The sequence below is a fragment of the Muscardinus avellanarius genome, assembly GCF_963383645.1.
Source record: "Muscardinus avellanarius genome assembly, chromosome: 4".
Taxonomy (NCBI): Eukaryota; Metazoa; Chordata; class Mammalia; order Rodentia; family Gliridae; genus Muscardinus; species Muscardinus avellanarius.
Window position 1 is genome coordinate 79,738,951 of NC_137789.1, and position 16,791 is coordinate 79,755,741.

The following is a 16,791-nucleotide window of genomic DNA, read 5'->3' on the forward strand; positions in this document are numbered from 1 at the left end:
GGGCATCCAGGAATCAGCACCCATTTGCCCAGGGTACATCTTGGGACCACACCGGCTAGCCCAGCTGGAATTTCTAGAGACACAAGAAAATCCATCGGGCCACAAAATCTGCTCAGGACCTCAGGGGGAGGTTTCAACTATACTTTGGTCATTCTCCACCCCTGCTGAAGGGACACTCAGGCTGGAGGCTAGGGTGGTGAGTGCAGAGGTGCTGACCACAGGTTAGAATTTCGCAGAACCTGTGAATTGTACAGAATCAAATAACAGTGAAATCAGACATCCGGACACATGAACCTAAAGCAGCTAAAGGAGAGAAAGGTGTCCAAACACCCAGAGTGACTTAAGAAGATAAAAATAGAGTACAAAGAAAACTAAGAGACATTGGATGGTATTCTGAAAGCTACCAAAGCAATCAGATACACACATATTATTTGGACCTGACCCCATATGCGTAAATAAGGAGGACTGTTTGTTTTACTTTTAATGTGGATGTTTTGTTGTATTTTGCTTTTATAGTGCTTTTGTTTTGGTAGGGTTATTGCTGACTTATTTTTTTTTTCTTTTAACTCACACTTCTTTTACTTTAACTTGTTGTGATATATATATATATATATATATATATATATATATATATACATACATTGGATAGTTCACCTTATTTTTTTATTTCACACAGCTGCTAGTTCCTTTTACTTTTTTCTTGTTCTTTTTCCTCTTTCTTCCTCTTCCCTTCCTTTTTTTTTTTCTCTTCACTCTCCTCCTTTTATTGGTTTTCCTTCATTTTTCTTGGATTACATAAAAGTCTTGGTATCTTGGGTGGATTCTTTTTTTTTTTATGTCCGTCTGCTCCTCCCATCATCCCTATTTACAAACCTACCCACACTAACCTACATACTTTTCTCCCCCAAAACTTTTCCCCATAATATACCTCCTGGTTTCATACTCAAAGTATCTCTTATATCCATAATTACTCTACCAACGACAAGAGTCCTAGTAGTTAACTCTCTCTCATTCCTAACAAGTTATTACCTTATCATACTTAAAGTCTTTCTCAACCTAACATATCCTCTACGTAACCCGACTCCTTTACCAATCACCCCAGCTCCTTGCACATCACCCACCCTCAACACTGGAAAGGCTCTGCTGACTAACCAATACCCCCAAACTCCTAATATTAAGATTTGACTAAGCACAGTACTCACGAATGATGGGTAGAAATCAGAAAAACAAGACAGAGAACGCTATAAATATGAGAACCAGGAATTATGAAGAGACATCAGAAATCACGAATAAAGTAAATTATAAAGAGATGTTACAATTGTAAAAAGTCTAATGTTCTTTAGTGATCTTTTGCCTCAATTGCCGAGATTGTCATCAATAGAACTCTAAAACTGCTTTTGCACTTCAAAGTGTATATGTGTGCACTTTGCACACTTAAAAGACTGTTATTATTTATGCTTGATGCTAGCAATTTTTTCAAGTGTCTTTAAGCTTCTGATTTTTTTTATTCCCATGTGACCCAGTAACAATTCACATTTTATCCAAAAATTCCCTGTTGTTTTCAAACCATTTACACTGAAGGAAGATATGAAAAGGATACCTTGATATTAGCCCTTCTTTTTAAAATTTTTTTATTGGTGCACTGTATTCATACATCATAATGGGATAAAAAAAAAAAACTTTTGTAGACATACATGCACACATTGCCCAGTTAGCCCCTACGAAATACCCACCCCATTCCCTCCCCAACCCTCCTTCCCATGCTTGTCTTAGTGGTTGACATCTAGTATTATAGCAATTTATCCAAAATTAACAATGATAATCTCACATAACCATTTTATTTGTCTGATACCAAGCTTTTGATGACTTAAAGATAACATTTCAATATTTCTTTTTGCTTTCTTTCTTACCAGAGGATAATTTTTTCTTTTTTTTAAAGGTGAAACTATCATACATTTATTTATTTGTTTTTCAGAAAAAAAATCTATCCTAATATGAAATATGGACTCTGGATACACAAAACGATCTCGAAAAAGAACAAAGCTAGAAGATGTACATTTTCTGATTTCAAACCATATAAAGCCACAATAATTGAAACAGTGTAGTACTGTTATAAAGGCAGATATATAAATCATTAGAGTTAAATAAAAGCCTAGAGATAAATTCTTCCATATATTGTCAAGTTAATTTTCACAAGGTTTCCATGAACATTTGGTGAAGGAAATAATAATCTTTTAACTAAATATTGTTGAACAATAATACTTACATGAAAAAGAATAAAATTGGACCCTTACCTAACACCATATACAAGTATTAACTCAAAATAGATAAAAGACCTAAATATAAAACTTAAGACTATAAACTTTTAGAAGAAAATCTGGGTAATAAAACCTCACAACATTGAAATTGGCAGTGATTTCTTGAATATGATTTCAATGGCACAGGCAACAAACTGCCTAAAATTTTAAAAAAAATTGTATATCCAAAGACAATGTAAACAGAGTTAAAAGTTACTGATAGAATGGGATAAAATATTTCCAAATGCTATATCTGAAGGTATATTAATATTCCAACTAGAAATCCTAAAAATTAGCAACAATAAAAGCAAACAATACAATTTAGAAATAGGTAAAATACTAACATAAATAATGAATCCCCTAAGATAACAAATCTTAGTTGTCTGTTGGATGGAAAATCTTATTTCTCTGGTTCTGGTGTGTGTTACCTATTTCTTCTTTTTAATTAATCTCTTTGAGTATTTTCTCTAGCGCTGTGTGTGTGTGTGTGTGTGTGTGTGTGTGTGTGTGTGTGGTACTGGGGGTGGAACCCAGAGGCTTTCAATCTCTGGGCTATACTCCCAGACATATTTTTGGGAACAGGGTCTCACTAAGTTACTGAGAGCCTTACGAAGTAGCTGAGGCTGGCTTCGAGCCTGTGTGATCCTCCTGTCTCAGCCTGCCAAGTGCAGGGATTACAAGCATGCACCACCATGTATGGCTTTCTAGCTCTGGTTTTGAAGATATAAATTCCTTCAGTTTCTGTTTGTCATGGAAGCTTCTTATTTCCCCATCTAATTTGATAGAAAGTTTTGCTGGGTAGAAAATTTTTGGCTGGAAGTTGTTATCTTTCAGAGTTTGGAATATGTTACTCCAAGCCCTTCTGGCTTTCATGATTTGGTGTGGGAAATCTGGAGTGATTCTAATTGGTTTGCCTCTGAATGTCACTTGGCCCTTTGTTTTTGTTGCCTTTAAGATACTCTGCTTGGCTTCCACATTGGTCATTTTGACAATTATGTGGCATGGGGATCCTTTTCTCTGATCCTGTCTAAAGGGAGTTCTACAAGTTTCCTGGACCTGTGTATCAACCTCTTGCTCTATGTTTGGAAAATTTTCTGCTATTACTTCCTTGAAGAGATTGTTGATCCCGTTGGTTTCACCTTCTTTTCCCTCCTCTATTCCAATTATTCTTAGGTTAGCTCTCTTAAAATGGGCCCATATTTCTTCAATGTCAGATTCCTGCTGTTGGATTTTTTTTTCTAAATTAGAAACTATGCGTTCATTTTTGGAGTGATCATCTTCTAAGAGCGAGATTCTATTCTCCATGTGGTCTAATCGGTTGTTTATACTTTGAATTGATGCCTTTACTTCACTGATTTCATCCTTTATCTCTTTTTGACTCTCTCTGAATTCTTTTCGAAACTCCTCTATTATTACTACAGTTATTTTCCTGATTTGATCTTCTAGAAATCTTTGAATTTCTTTTTATCAGGTTCTGATGTTGTGGGGTTGTGGGCATTCATTGCTCCATTGTTATTCCTCTTTCCCATGATTTCGGAAGTTTGTGCCTTCTCTGGGTTCTTCCCTGTGTCACTATGACTTCACCTAAGGTGCTCTGGATCTCGAGTCTGTGGTATCTCAGTCACCACTACTCCTTTACTGGGTTGTACCGCAAAGTCTCAGATCCAGGGAGGCAATCGAGGCTGCTTTAGACCATGGGGTTGCCAGGTTGGGCGTTTTCCTGCGGGGAGTTGTGACTATGGTGTGATATCTCTGCCACCGCCACTCCCCCATTGGGTCAAGTCCCTGGGAGTGCAGTACTGGAATTTTTCCTCTAGGGGCCACAATTTGACTCACGGCTGTTGAGTGCGCTGATGGAGCTCTAGTAGACTTGGTGAATTTGCTGCTGCCGCCGCTGGCAATATAACAATACTGATATGCCCTCGGCCGTGAGGCTGGCATATTTCTTCTCTGGTTTTGAGCTCTACTCTGAGTCCCTGCTGGGTGTGCTGAGCCCAGCCCCTGGGAGCTTTAGATGCTCCCTGTGCCGAAAAATCTGCCAAATTCCACCCGGCTGTTCCACAGCTGCTAACCTCTTCTAGCTGTCCACCCCTCCTCTCTGGAGCCTGGTGGGCTGTTGAGTGCGTTGGTCTGGAGCCATCTGGTGAATTCGCTGCTGCTGCCTGCAGTATGGTGCTGCTGCTGCATCCTCAGCCGTGAAGCCGGTGTATCTCTTCTCTGGTTCTGAGCTCCGTTCTGAGTCCCCCTCCTCTCTGAGGCCTGGTCCTGCAAGGGAAGATGGAACCCGCGTTTCTCCACACTACGGGTTTGGCTGCAGCACTGCCGGCTGGTTTCTTTCTGGTGCCTCGTTTTTCCAGCCCTCTTTTTCTCTGTCCCTTGTATTTACATTTTTTGTTTCTCTGCTGATGGTGTTTTCTGGCTATGAATGGTGCTGATTTTGTGGTAATAGAGACTGGTTGTTAGCGGGGCTCATAAGAGCTGCTTTTCTTCATCGCCATCTTCCCGGAAGTCCGATATTAACCCTTCCTATAGAAATTCTGGATCCAAGACAAAGCTGTATACTTCACAAATTGCAGGATAATGCATTCTAAGAAGGCATTTTTTCACAAATTGAAATATTTCAATGAATTCAAGCTAAAAACTTAGATAGAAATTTGATTGCAGTCAAAATGTTTGGTCAAAATGTTGGAAACCATATTTATAATGGTCAGCAGTTATTTATACCTGGGCTTGCAAATCTCAAAATGTTCAGAAGCTGGAAACTGAAGCTTGGCAACAAGTGATGAAAATATTTGTATTCTCTTAAAATAGATGAAAGTAGCTGTGCAGTTCTTAACTGTTAACTTGAATTAAAACAAAAGTCACACTTCTTACATGTCACTTAGTTTTGTGATGATTAGGTGCTAAACTGATAGAGAAATCTGATGGTTTCCCATTGTAACAAAGATAATATAAAACTCATGAGGAGAGAAAGAAAATAATCTTGGTCCACAGGTTACACTCCATATCTCCTCTTATTATGATAACATAGAAAGCATTAAAAGATTGTTGAAAATATTACACTTATAAATTTTGAACCATGAATATTTGTCATAATTATAAAAAACAGTAGACTTGACTTTTGTTTGTTTTTGTACGAGATACTTATCAAAAGTAGAAACAAGAAGTAAATGATGGAGAAACTGAAAGGCAAGCCAATTTTATAAACACAGGAAGCTTTTTACCTTATTATTATGGCTTTAAAACTGAACTAGGATTCCAGAGCATTGGCATATGATTTTGACCTAATTATTATAGTTTTAAAACTGACAGGAGGATCTCAGTTTGTGGATAGCCTCAACTACTACTTGGTGAGGCCCTTTGAAACTGTGAGACCCTGTTTCAAAATCAAGAATACAAAATAGGGCTGGGGTGTAAAAAAAAAAAAAAAAAAAAAAAAGAACACAGCTAAGAGGTAGAATGCACCCGGGTTCCATATCCAGTACCAAAAAAACAAAAAAACAAAAAAAAAAAAACAAAAAGCAAAAAACAAAAACTGAACCAGGATTCCAGAGCAGTGGCATATGCCTGAAATCCCAGAGTACTTGGGAGGCTGAGTCTGGAAGATTGGAAGATTGCAGATTTTAGGCCATCTTTAGCAATTTAGCAAGACCCTGTTTCAAAAATAAGGGGGAGATGGGAGGATAGTTCAGAGTACAATGCCCCTTGTTCAATCCTCAGTATCAATAAATTAATAAATTAAGTTAAATTGAACTAGGACCATGACCTCAAATGATGTACTCTGTATTTTCATAATTTTATGATACAAAAATTGTATTGAGATGATACATATTGTACAAATAAATGGTTGAGATTAGTATTTATAGAATGAAAGTAAGAAGAAAAGGAAGAAAAGAATAACAGTGAGACATTTTGAAGACTAAGGGAGTTGAGTCTATGGCCATGCTTTTGTGAATTTATCATTTCACGAAATATATAAGTGAGATAAGAATGGGTTACTATAAGCAAAAATATGTGACTTAATATGTGACTTACTTTTTTGTAACTTTTTCCACATAGGTAATTTGGAAGCATTGACAGCTTTATTAAATGACACACAAACCCAAAGGGAGTTCTGGGTGACCTCTAGATGGGAAGTTTGGGTTAGAAGTTAATGGGGGTTACTCATGTTGGTCACATAGATTTCTGTTAAGAATTTCATCTCCTTTGCAAAAGACTAATTACGTGTATGTGTGCTGCTATTTACTAAATTGATAACTATTCCAGAATTTTCCAGATTCTCATTATTAGTGCACAGCAGATTATTTCTTGCCATTAGATACATCTCTTTCCACCTAATTCACCTTCAGCTGAGCACTTATTTTTCCCAGTTCTAGAACTCAGATCTTTAGAATCAGTCTGCTTTCTTATCACATCATAGTTTCCTACATCCCTGACTTGAAACAGGAATATTTAAACATTCAGGCCAGTTCTGTATAACTTTGGCTAACATTTGTTGTAGTTTTGCTCTCACTAGGAAAGCCAACACTCACTAATTTTGGAAAATATTAAATGTATAAGCAAAATATTTTTAATTATCTCTAGTTGAATGTTCACTGTGAATATTATAGTACAAAGTGTGTGTGCGTGCATGCATGCATGCGTGTGTGTGTGTGTGTGTGTGTGTGTGTGTGTGTGTGTAGAAGCTATTGATGGTCTGACCCCCCTTGCTCCTTACCATTGCAAGACACAGGATATATTTCATAGATTCCCAAAGTTATTAAAAAATCACTCAGGATTTCCTGGGTGCCTCCACTGCCATTTCGCTTTTATCCACTACTCCCAAGTGCACCCGAGGCTCTTACCATCTCCCTGGATTATTCCAGCATACTTCCAGTGGTTGGCATTGCTGACTTTGGGAATCTATGAATTAGAAACATTAGGACTCACTATGAAACTAGGGTTAAATGGACTTCGGTTAGGAAGGAGGAGACCCTAGAAATTAACCAAGATGTAGTCCTGTGCCCAGGGGAACTTGAAATTAACCAAGTGGTATAGATTGGATCATGTATGTCCCCATAGACTTATATGCTAAAGGCTTGATCCCCACGGTGGCACTACTGGCAGGTGGCAGAGCCTTTGAGAGATGAATCCTAGAGAGGTGTACCCCTTAAGGGAACTGTAGAACCCTGGCCCCTTTTCTTCAGCTTCCTGGACACAAGCCAAGCAGTTTTGGTACACCATGTACTCTGTGATGTATGGTCTCACCAGACCTGAAGGCAAGGGGGCTAATCATTCCATCATAGACTGGGAGCCAAAATGAACCTTCACTTTTTCCAGGTTGATTATCTCAGGTATTTCACTACAGTAATGGAAAGTCGACTAACACAGCAAGAGTGAGTCATTAATGGTCTACATTTTCTTTTCCTCACAGCAATTACTCTGATTTCATAAGTGCATTGTCTTTTCAAATTTTATTGATAAAACAAATAAACATTTTTAAGGAAGAAGCTAATAAGAACATCCAGAGTCAATTCTTCTCTACAAACCTAGAAATTTTTACTTGGACCTGATGATCATTTTTCTACTCATATTTACAAAGAAAATTTTAAAATGGCTCAAAATTAATATTCAAATTAGTCTCAACTGGTTTCTTTTGGAAGTCAGGTGTTTTATTTTTAATTATTAGAAGAAATTTGAAGAGCTATAAGATATTATTCAAGGGCTATGGTTAGAAAAGCCTCTCTTTCTTTCCCTCCAAAAAGTAATTTTTTTATTTGTTGTGGTTTTCTATACCAGAAACAACTTCTAGGCCAATCTCCATGTACAACTAGACTTTCCTCTACTTGGAGTGTTGTTCATCAGGTTAGGAAACACAAATGGGCACAGTGAATACACTGTTTAGAATTTTTTTTGCTACTTCCTTGAGGCAAGAGAGAGTTCAAAGAGAGGATTTCTGATGACCTTAGACAAACATCATCCTGAGTTCTTGCAGGTCACATCAGGTGACAATATCTCTTTCTGCTGACCTGTGAGTCTGACTGCAGTAACTCAAGGTTGATTTTGCCATTCCTCTAGTGCCTTTTCAGTCTATCCCTTGAGAATTAGATTCATCTGAAATTCCTGAAGTTTTGTCAGTAGATAGTGCTTATTTTTACTTTTGAATTATAGTATTATCTTCCTAAGCGTTATAATTTACTACTTGCATATATTTAGGAAGAGAAGAAAAAAAATATATGTCTAGGCTGCTGATAACTCACTGATTTGATAAGAGAATTGAAGGCTGGAGACAGTTTAGAGAACAGAAAGATACAATGTAGTCCATGTGTAAGGACAGCTTAGAAGAAAGATTTTGAATAACAGGCTCATAAAATTGGTACTGATCAAGTTGCAGATGCCTATATCCCATGGGATCTAATTATCAATGTCAATCATCATCATTCTCATCCTGGAAGAAAATTAATAACATGTCTCCTGTTTATTTTTGCATTTGTGCTGGCTGCTAGGGCTTTATGTCCCAATGAGTCATCTTTTGTAAGAGTAGTTTTAGCAGCTATCATGGTGGGGTATAATGGTGACAACCACAATGGTTAGGGTTTCTGTATACTAACCACTGAGTCCACAAGAATAGATTCATCTATGAAGGAAAAGGATAGGATGGAGATGGATAAGAGTTTGCAAACTCTTTTTTTTTTTTTTTTTTTTTTTTGCTGAGGGTCAGGAAGAAAGGTGGCAGAACATCCATGGGTATTTAAGTGAATATGTTTGTATTTCTGTGAAAACTCATAAAAAAATCTAGTAGAATCCTTGTTCTACAATAGGATTAGGACCAGCTGAGCTGCTAATTATTTCTCAAGGAGTTGATTAAAAGCAGAACATTATTCTATAATCAAGAATGTCTTATCATAAGATATGTCTCTTGCCTGATTCCCTAAGTCGCATTGTCAGTTTGCAGGACACACCAGCAAGCAGAATGATCTAAGCAGGAAGCTTAAACAAAACAGGAACTGTGAGTCCAGTTCCCTTGCCATTTGAACCTCCTTATCTAGTTGGATGTAAATGCAGACACAGTGGGATGTGAAGTGGGACTTTTCTCTACTGAAATGTTGAAAGCAAAGGTTCTTCAGTGACCACACATTATAAGAGAAGAGCCAGACTTCTGTGCAGAATGTACCTCCAGGGATGAACTTCCAGTGCACACACAATGGACTGAGGCCCTTTACTATCATCCATCCTGAGGAAAGGAGACAAAGATGTTGCCTGGAAGATGATGGGAAGAGAAGACTTCCTAGAAAACTGCTGCCAGAAGGCTCTTGGTCCTGTGCTCCAGCAATCTAGGGACCTCTGAGGCCAAGAATGTGTTTTGAGCCATCACAATTGAATTGAGCTGAGTTTTTGCTGAGGGTCAGGAAGAGAGGTAGCAGAACATCCATGAGTTCTGAGCATTTTGGAGGCACAGGAAGTGGAGAGTGTGGCTCTTGCATGAAGAGTTTATGGGTGAAAAGCATCTGAAATCATTGGAGGATTCATGGGGAGGACATAGGAGAACAAGTGCCTGAGTGTCTGTAGAGGTAAAGGGGGCTCTGAGCATAGAAAAAGCTTGAATCCTCTTGACCTCCTATACATGCAAGTAATATGGATAGGAAGAAGGTAGAGGTGTGCTGTCTGAGACAGGTGCTCAGGGAAGAAGACAGTGGGCAAAGGGTGGAGTCAAGCCAGGGAGCAGTGTATTTGCTGTTGGACAAAAGGTGATCTCTGGAGAAATCATGCCGGGTCCTTAAAATTAAACATACAAACACACGTGGAGGTACTGCTATACTTGAGAGTGCAATGGCTCCCAGGAGTAAGCCTTTCTGTTCTTACCTCTTATCTCCCTTGCCATTCCAGTCCTGGAGAGCCAGATGCAGCAGGGATGGAACAGAGAAGGTGGAAGGGATTAAGGTGACAAGGAATGGAGTTATTAGTGTACTTTCTCTAGTCCAGTCCTTTGAGCTGAGGGAGGCCTATTGAGGTTGTGATTTATTTTTTTTGAGATGGAACAGAACTACTTGAGATGATTACATCTGAAAGTTAATGGAAGATCTGTAGAATATATCTGAGATTGTTCAAGGGACAGGAACAGAAGATTCAACACAGCACATTAGGAAAGCTGCAACAGGCAGAGAAATTTAGAGTTGCAGTCTACAAAACAGTGTGTGGAAACTGTCTAGTGATAGGTCATAACCAAGCATTTAATAAAAGCTATAATGGAGTGCAAACAGAAATTACTTGTGATTTGTGTTCATTGGGAATGCAGTCAAAGTTGGATCATTTAAAACCCTTTGAAAATTAATAGAATTTAACATTTATTTTCTAATTAGTTTTGCACCCAGTTAGGATTTATGCCAATACTGCCAAATGTAGAATTATAATAGCATTCAAGTTCTGATTGCTACCTTTCCTAAAGGTAACTGGTATTTTCATTGCAATGTGACTTGACTTTTCTAAAAGGTTCACCATCCTTTCACTTTTTGGTCTTGATATAAGCAAATATCTAAAGTTTATTCAGTACTATAGAAAAAGTATATCTTTAAATAAATTTACTATTGTAGAGTTCATAAGAGTCCAAAATCACTGTTCACCTCTGCTGTTCCTAATCTCATGCATGGATGACTTACCCCTGGATAAGTACAAGGTGATTGGTGGTTAATGGTAATATTGATTAAATTGCAATTAAAGAATTACTTTTACCATGAAGAAAGTGTTTCTTATTCATATTGGGTTACTAGAAGGTCAAAAGTCTGTAACAAAGAGAATAAGAGATATTTTTAATATTTTTAATCTAAATTCTGGAAAACATTATGCCTTAGCACTGCCAGAAAGAGAATGATTTTATGTGAAAAGTAGAAATTTAAGTTTTTTAAATTTGAATTTGTTCCACTTACAATATTAGATAGATTCAATGAAATATCAATCAAATACTTATTATGATCCTATTTTGACCTTTGTCAAGGAGGCTGCATGTTCGTCCTAGATATGTACTCAGTCCTAGACGTGTACTCAGTCCTAGACGTGTACTCAGGCCTGCTTACACCCTTGTGCATGTACTTAGGACATTCTTTCACATCCTTGCAGTTACCCTGTGCCAATCCACTCTTCTCTGCCCCTCCTCCCAGCAATGCAAGAAACTCAGGAAAGAAACTCAGAAGAAATAAATCTGCAATTTAAAGGATTTCTATAAGTAAAAGAAATGCTTTCTAACCAAATGCTGAATATCTTTCTATGGAGACTCTAGTTTCTGTCCATGGAGCCCTTTGAAATGAGAAGGTGCTGGAATATGCTTTTTCAGCTGGAGACCACTGTCACGGCCTTCTCCCTTTGCTGGAGGGAAGGCATCTCTGGCCAGCAGCTCTGGGGTTCACCAGCTTCATCAGCTGCCTGACCTGATACCAAGAATTTGGGTTGAGAAATAAAGTCCAAGGAAAGTGGCCTATGTGGAGGCCAAGGAAAGATTTCTTTTGCTGTTTGAAGAATAAACCCAAATGAAAAGTTTCCCTTCAACACATACTCAGCCAGTGTCTCCACAAACAAAGAAGCCTGTGTGGCAGGAATTAGGTATCTGATTCTGTAAAGCACTTCAGCTTTGGCTCATTCAGTTGCTGTGGAGTTAATACCAAAATAAGAAGAAAAGAGGCCGACCTATTTTTGCAAGGATTAACTCCTCAAACATTATTCTGGGTGAACAAATGCCTGATCTGTTGCCATGCACAAAATCCTATCTTGGCATGGTTGAAGGCAGAAGACCTCAGCTGAGTCCTGGCAGAGGGAAAGCCATGGCAGACATCTTTCAGTGGCCCATGGTACCATAACAAGAACTCATTCACCAGGCTGGAGACTGGGGAGCTGGTTTTGGATGCACATTGGGACTCAGTTCAGAACCTAGAGGGAGGTAGAAGTCTCTGATCCATATCTTGAAGCAAACAATCTGGGGAGTTTCTATTTCCTCTCTGAGCTGATCCTATGCCTACTGAAGCATCTTGGAAGAAAAACTCCATTCAGTGCTGCTGTGCCATGTTTGCAAGGAACACCCCAGCCCTGCTGTGCTCAGGGTGGGACGTTGCCTCCCACGATCTCCGTGACCAGAGTGCTCCAGAACACAGAGCTCACCGGCTCCACTGTGACGAGGAATAGCTATGGTGAGCTCTGGGTCTCATTACCTGGATTCAAATCCCAACTAACTTGCTGTGTGACAGTCAACAAGATACTTTATTGCCCCATCTAAAGTGAGGAAAATAATAGTACCTAACTTACTGTGGGAACAGAAGCCCATATAAAGCTACATATATAAAACCCTTCACATCGTGTCTGGCTAATGATGAATAGTAATGCCTATTAAATATAACAAATATCATCTAATCAATAGAAATGAATAAATAACTAGTATCTAATAAACTATCGTGACAAAACCATTTGATATCTCTCAGGTCTTGATATCTAAGATTCCTTTTGAGGTATCCAAATAATATTAATAAAGAGAGCCGATGTATCTTAGGACTGAAAATTTGCATCTTCTCAAAGGGTGGATATGAATTGGCACATTTGGCTGCATTTGCTTTTCCTCTCTCTCTCTCTCTTACTAGAGCTTGCAAAGTTGTCTTCTTTCAAGGCACACAAATTCCCTGCTTTTGTATAAGCACCAAGAGAGAGCTTTGTTGCTTTCTATTAAGACAAAGTGGTCCCCTGTGAGAACAAAAGACAAAAGGAGAGGACATGATGCTTCTGGAGAGGGATGAATTACATTCTCTTACATCCTCTTCCTCCACTGTGCTATGGCTGTGGAGCAGCTCCTGGAACTTCAGAGTGAACTGTAATAACTCAGCAGGCCTGAGCACTCTGAAGGATCTCTCCATGGTATGGAGCTATCTTCCTTATAGAATTTATAAATGGAAAAAGAAATAGTATATAAAGTTGCATAACTGCAATGAATTATGTTTATCAAAATGTTTTTTTTTTTTTGTCGTACTGAGAATGGAAACCAGGGGTATTCTACTTCTGAGCTACACCCTCAGTCCTATTTTTATTTTTAATTTTGAAACAGGGTCTCACTAAGTTGTAGAGGGCCTCACTAAGTAGCCGAGGCTGGCGGCAAACCTGTGACCCTCCTGTCTCAGCCTCTCAAGTACTGGGATTGCAAGTGTGCGCCACCACACCCAGCTTATCAAAATGATTTTTAATCGATGTTTTTGTTCTATTTTTAGGCATAGTATGCTGATTTGCAGATTGTTTAATGTGCAGAAGTTATAGTGAGAGGAGAATAATGGACTCTAAATACTTTGAGTGGTCAGCACAGCAGGGTGTGTGTGTGTGTGTGTGTGTGTGTGTGTGTGTGTGTGTGTGTGTGTTTCAGGGAGGAAAGGACAGGTACGTTGAGGGAGTAGAAATATTTTAAAAATATCATATACTCAGGCTTCAAAATCCTTCAAGGAAGAACTCATCACACATCACAAACACCTGCCAAATATTCCACCCTCCTTCTTTCCTTCCTTCCTTCCTTCATTTCTTTTTTCCTTCCTTCTTTCCTTCCTTCCCTTCTTTCTCCTTGATACTAGGGATCAAACCCAGGGGCATTCTACCTCTGAGCTACAGCCCTAGCACTTTTTGTTTTTTTTTACTTTGACACAGGGTCTCATTAAATTTCTTTGGGCCTTACTAAATTTCCCAGGCTAGTCTTGAACCTGATATTCTTCTCTATCAGATCTCCAAGTACAGGCATTACAGGTGTGCACCACCACACCCAGTTGATGGTGTTTACTTCCCTGAAATACTTCACAAGCATATGCAGTACTGGTGGCCATATTCCTGCCTCCCTGTCCTCTTGGTCCAGAGGTTGGGGCACCCCAGCTGTGGCTGGCCAGGGCAGAGAAGCACAGATGGGCTGGCTCTGTGGCAGCTGTAGAGAATACCTCTTTCTGAGTTCTGTCATTGCTCATCAGTTTCCCACTTGGCAGAGCAGTATGTGTGCACCTGAGAGAATGGCCTTTTTCCCACAAATTCCTTTCCAAGCGACTTTTCAAATCACTTAGTTATGATTTGGCCATTTCTTGTGTCTGGCAGTATCAAAATTATATAAACAATTTTATGCTTAAGGTGAGATACAGGTAAGCTTTTCTTACCATCAAGCTTTTCTTATCATCTTTCTTCATCTATAACAGAAGACATTTCAAAGGTCCTTCCTGTAATAATTCTAAGAGAAAGACCAATGCTCTAGGTTGACTTAGAACACAATAAAATGCTTATTTACTGATCCAACTGCATTCAATTCTAGGAAATGTACCATGTAGGCAAGGCAGTGACTATTGCTTATGTCTGTTCCTCAAATGTGTTCCTGTTCTATAGTTCTCCCCAAGATGCATTGAATCCAGAATATGTTAGTCAGACAATGTTTCTGGAGGGTTTACTTTGTAGCTGTGCCCTTGGAAAATAGCAGATGATTTATTCAAATGCCTTTGTAACTTATGCAGGCATTGTAGAATATCCTAAGTTATTTATCAGGAAGATGAAAATATTGCACTTATGTAAAATTAATGACAATTTTAGTGAGTTGAGCTTAAGTGTGTTCTGTAAATATGTGATGCCATTTATTTCTAATTCTATGGAAAACAATACAGGTTGCATCAGTTTTTATAGTTAAGGCTTCTTCTATCTGAATCCAGCCACTTTTCAAAGGCCTGCTCCACATTCTGCTCATGTCGCTCAGAAATTCTCAAACAGAACTGAATGTGGTGGCACATTTCTGTAGTTACAGTACTTGAGAGGCTGAAACAGAAGAATCACATGTTCAATGCCAGCTTCAGCAACTTAGAGAGACCCTCAGCAACTTAGCAAGGCCTTGTTTCAAAATTAAAAAGCAAAATGAAATGGGGCTGGGGATGTAGCTCAGCATGCCCCTAGGTTTGATCTTAATACAAAAACAAAAGAGCTACAACAAAAGAAATAGTTTCTTTTCCTTCCATGTTTCTGTGCTTCTGTTTCTTGCCAACTACCGGAATTTCTCATTTGACAATAATTGGTTTATATGTTATGCTCTTTTTTGCGCACAATGATTGGCTCTCATAATATATTGTGGATAAATCTAATATGCTAACTAGATAACAATATTCATTTACTATCATTTCCAGGTGGTCTTATTGGGAGAGTGCATTCTAATAAACTAGAGAATAACTTTGTTTTTGAAAACAGCTATTTATCACTCCATGTGTAATAAGTGTCCTTTATAATGATTTCCATTTTATCCAGGCATGGTGGTACTTGGGAGGCTGAGATAGGAGGATCACACGGGTTCAAAGCCAGCCTCAGCTACTTAGTGAGGCTCTCAGAAACTTAGTGAGTTCCGTTTTCTAAATAAAATATGAAATACATCTGGGAATATAGCCCGAAGGTAGAAAGCCCCTGGATTTCACCCTCAGAACCACCAAAAATAAATAACTAAATAAAATTATTTCCATTTTTATGTAGATACACAGGTAATGAAATCACATCATTTGAATACCAAAAAGGGCCACAGAGAACTTAACACAATGTCTCCTTCCTTTCCCTTTCCCCATTTGTTTTGTCTTTCTCCTTCATTTTACTAATTTTCTCTGCATCTCTTCTGAGGTATTTTATGCATATAAAAGTCAATATTAATATTCCTTCTTTCTCCCTTGTGTTTTGCACAAGTGATAATGCACTGTATATACTATTCTGCAATGGTGTTTTTAACTGAGCAGTGTATCCTGGGCCTCCTTCCCTGTCAATATGTGATGAGATCCCTTGTTTTATTTTATATCTCACTAGTATTCTATCTTATGCCAGCCCAATCTTTATCTAATCAATCATTCACCTGTAGAGGGATACTTGAACACTTGAGTTGTTTCTAGTCTTTTTTTTAATTAGTGTTTTTATGAATGATGCTACCATGAATAACTTGTCCTGCCACTATTTTCGAGTGTTTAGATAACTCTGGCTCACATCCTGAGAAGACAAGTCCTAAGACTGGAGCTGCAGGCCCTTCTAACTTGGTAGCTAATGTCAGTTTCCACTCCACAGATCTTATATCATTGAAAACTCCCACTCAAGAGCATTGCCGTTCCTGTTTCCCCACAGCTTCCCTCATTCTCTCCTGCTCAAACATGTGCTATTTTGCTAGTCTGAGAGTTTAAAGTTGTCAGGAGCTCTTTATACATTATGGGAATTTGTTTGTTACATATTTTTTTAATATTTCTTTCATTTTGTTAATTGTCTTTTAGATTTGCCTATGAAGTTTTTGCTTCAAAAATCTTTCATAGTACACATTTTATGCTTTAACGTTAGTAATCTTTCCTATTATTACTTCAGCATTTGGTTTTGTTCCCAGCTCTGTTTCCTCAACTCTGAGAGACTATTGGAGTCTTCCTGGATTCTTCTTCCCAGCATGTTGGCTTGGGAATCCACTCCCCTGCAGCTAGCTGGGGCATACACCAGGAGTAGAACTGTTGGGTTGGGCAGTAGGCATGCT